The sequence below is a fragment of the Meleagris gallopavo genome, chromosome 2 (assembly GCF_000146605.3).
Source record: "Meleagris gallopavo isolate NT-WF06-2002-E0010 breed Aviagen turkey brand Nicholas breeding stock chromosome 2, Turkey_5.1, whole genome shotgun sequence".
NCBI lineage: Eukaryota > Metazoa > Chordata > Aves > Galliformes > Phasianidae > Meleagris > Meleagris gallopavo.
Window position 1 is genome coordinate 78,199,473 of NC_015012.2, and position 3,652 is coordinate 78,203,124.

Below are 3,652 nucleotides of genomic sequence, written 5' to 3' on the forward strand. Positions count from 1 at the left end.
GCCGGAAACACCGCCCCAGACTCCGCACTCACCGCAGCTCCGTGCTCACCGCCGCCCGCTCAGACCGGGACCAGGCCGCGCTCGGGGCAGACTAAACTAGGCCGCGTTCCTCTCCCAGTTTGAAAATCCCCACCCCACCCCAAGCCAGCGCTGATTGGCCGAAAGAGTAAAAAAAAAAAACCAAAAAACATCGGGAACACGCCTTTCTACTGGAGGAGAGGCACGGTGGTACCGCCCCCACAGCAGTCACGGATCTTCAGCGGCTTCTCTATTGGTGCCTCGTGAAGGAGGGGTAGGAGGTTATGCGCAGGCGCAGTAAGGGAGCGGGATCGCGGTGGGGCCGTTATCCGCCCCGGGGGTGTTTCCCTGCAGCGTGTATATCGCATGTATGTATATGCCATACTAATTTAATAACTTGCTAGTTAACATTAGCTTTTGTTAGAGAACACGTATGGTGTTGATAATATAACACTTAAACAAGGTTTTAATTGGAATTAAACTTAGTCATCTTGTACTCATCTAAAATACAAGCATCTTGTCCTACATAGCAGTACAAGTTCATTTGATGCTGAAAGCAGAGACATTTAAAAAAGAAATTAAGTCCAAATATCTATTTTAGAATGTACTGGATCATCCTATGGGCATGCCTGTTTTTCTCCAAGTACTGAGAATCACAGAATCATAGAATGGCCTGGGTTGAAAAGGACCATAATGATCATCTAGTTTCAACCCCCCTGCTATGTGCAGGATCACCAACCACCAGACCAGGCTGCCCAGAACCACATCCAGCCTGGCCTTGAATGCCTGCAGGGATGGGGCATCCACAACCTCCTTGGGCAACCTGTTCCAGTGCTTTACCACCCTCTGTGTGCAAAGCTTCCACTACATTACTCGTATTTATACATCTTTGATGGATTTAGAGATGGTGTGGTTGTTTTGGAACTCTAATATTGCACTAGAATCTGAACCTTGTGACAACTGAAAGACGCGGTATAAGTCACATGAGTCCAGTCTGGATCTGTTTTTACTCAAGTTCATAGTATTCTATTAGCAAGAGTTTTGATTGGTTCTTAAGGAGATGAGAGTTGCGTCATTCTAGGGCAGGTCATTTGAGTTCTGTAGAACTTAGAATGCTTTGTAGAAAGAATCTTAGCAAAGCTGAAGTGAATATTAGGATGAAGATGTGTTGACCTCTGGGAGAGGAGGAAAAAATGTCAAAGACAGGAGAAGATCAAGGAAAGAAACACTGTAAGTCTGTAATACCGGTGGAAAAAAAATATAAGCTTCTATATAGCATCCTACAGTGAATTATAAAATGTGTGATGTTTGGATTGCTGGCAGAACCATTACTCAACTGCTTATTTATGCTTGTTATTCATTTTAAAATCATAGATGTATAGGGAATTTAAGAAGTATACCAATTGAAGTCTACACCTAAAGGTGATTCCAGTATGAATGACAGAAGTGACATGATAATCTGAAAAAACAAGGATGTGATGAAAAAATGGCTGACAAAAGAAAAGAGATCAGTTTTTTGTAAAGAGTTGCACCAGGTGAATCCTATTTCATTATTTTTAGTAATTGATCATATGGTAAGATTTTGGATTAGTTTGAATGTCCCTTTTGCAAATCCAAGTGTGACAAATACACAAACGAATCACAAAGAATTTTTCAAATGTTAATAAAATCTTTATACCACATTATGATGTTTTCTGATATGTTTATGTGAAAATGTTGTCTTCCAATTGAAAATTTGTCAGTAACCAATGCATCCTCTTGAGCAGGTATTTGATAGTCAGTGTCTCTGGTGTGAAGTGCTGATCTAAGGTTAAGAATCATAGAGTCCAATTCCAACCGAGTTTGGATGGACCTACAAGAATCATCTAGTTCAACTCCTGGCTCTACACAGGACTACCCAAAATTCAAACCATATGAAAATGTTGTCCAAATGCTTCTTGAACTTGAGCAGGGTTAGTACCATGACCACTGCCTTGGGGAGCCTGTTTCAGGGCCTGAACACCTCTAACAAAGAACCTTTCTCAACTATCCAACCTGACAGTAGGGGTGGTAGCTTACTGTTTACAGCTAATGACAGACATTCAGTGTAACTGATTTGGTTAGAAGTGCATTTGGAGAGAGCTCTGATGAGTATTTATTTACTGAGAGTCTTTATTTTTCGAGAGCATGCAAACCAGTCTGCTGCATTGCTACAATGTACATATGTCCACAAGAAGAGACAAATGTTCTAGAGGGTGGAGTTGACTAAACAAATGAGAAGCTGTTCTGGAAATAAGTAGTTACTTAACAAAAAACTAAGATTTTTAGCAGCAAGAATAACCACCAGGTGTCTAATATTCACATTCATCCTAGCTGTTATATCTCTGTGACATACTACTTTTCATTACTGGCTACTTCAAACTTTATGTGTAATTTATTGGGTTTGTTTGTTTTAATAATGAAGAGGAAGAGAGAACAGTATTGTTATTTACATCAGTGGATTTTATTCCATAATTGTTCATTTACACATCTGATTCATGCTTTGTGACTGCGCTTAGTGAATAATCATTTTTTCCCCTACTGATAGACATGTTTGATCACTAAAACAATGAGAACCATTGCGCCTGGCTTCTGTGTGTGTTGTCTGATAGGTACCAGTTTGTATGTAAAGTCAGTAAAATGTGCAGAAATACCAATTTAGAAATGGATTCAATCAACACCTCCCCAGAAGGAAGTGTTAGTAAGAATTTTTTGTGCTGTTCATTTCAGAAGAATACTTCAGGCACTGGTTCTAATTTTCCAATGTTTTGAGTAGTATGTGTTTACAGGGAAATTATGTAAGAAATAAAAAATACTTCACAGATATTTGAGGGGGAATATTTTGAAAGGGAACCTTCTGTGAAGAGTGGTCCTACATGACTAAAAGCATGTACGTAGCTGTGTTAGAGATAAGATCACATGTGAGATCTCTTAGGTAATGGTACCATACATAGCAGACTTGAATACAGACTCATCAAAACTGGACACAGTGGAGAAAAAGAAATTAGAGGGGGGTTCTGTATTTGGAAGGTAACTGCAGCAGAGAAAAAGGAGGCACAAGAGTGGACAAAAAGAAAGCTGAGAAATAGAGAAAGAGTTGAAAAAGATCTGGAATGAAATACATTCATTCTGCTTTTGGCATCTCAAGAGAATTCTTGTAGTAAGATGTTATATTTAAGCATAACTTCTTCAAATCAATATTCAGGGCTACTACGTAAAAATTTCTAAGCTGTGCTAAGAAGAGATCAGTGTGGATAATCCAGTGGTCCTTTCCACCTTGAACTGTGTGAATCCATATGTCTCAGGAGAGACATCCATAGTATTCAAGAATTGTTCAGCATTCTTTATTGCTTGGAAAATATCGGTCTTATCTTCCAAAGTTTATTTCAGTTTTGTTTCTTTAAAGCACCTGCTTCCTGTGGAATCAGATAAATATTTCTGATGAGACTTCTTACACCTTATATAAGTTTTAATTTTTTGTTCCATTTTTTGCTCTTTATCACAGAATCACAGAATCACAGAATTGTAGGGGTTGGAAGGGACCTCTAGAGATCATCGAGACCAACCCCCTGCCAAAGCAGGTTCCCTACACCAGGTCGCACAGGTAGGCGTCCAG

At 39.6% G+C, this 3,652-nt stretch overlaps 1 protein-coding gene across 2 annotated transcripts in view; it reads right to left on the minus strand.

The window, feature by feature from the left end:
• TTK (TTK protein kinase) overlaps window positions 1-143 on the minus strand; it is a 32,911-nt gene extending 32,768 nt beyond the window's left edge. For both annotated transcript variants that reach the window (XM_019613136.2, XM_010707699.3), the window contains exon 1: window positions 33-143. The gene's annotated coding sequence lies outside the window, so the exon portion shown is untranslated. The remainder of the gene's footprint in view (window positions 1-32) is intronic.
• Window positions 144-3,652: the final 3,509 nt, after the last annotated feature.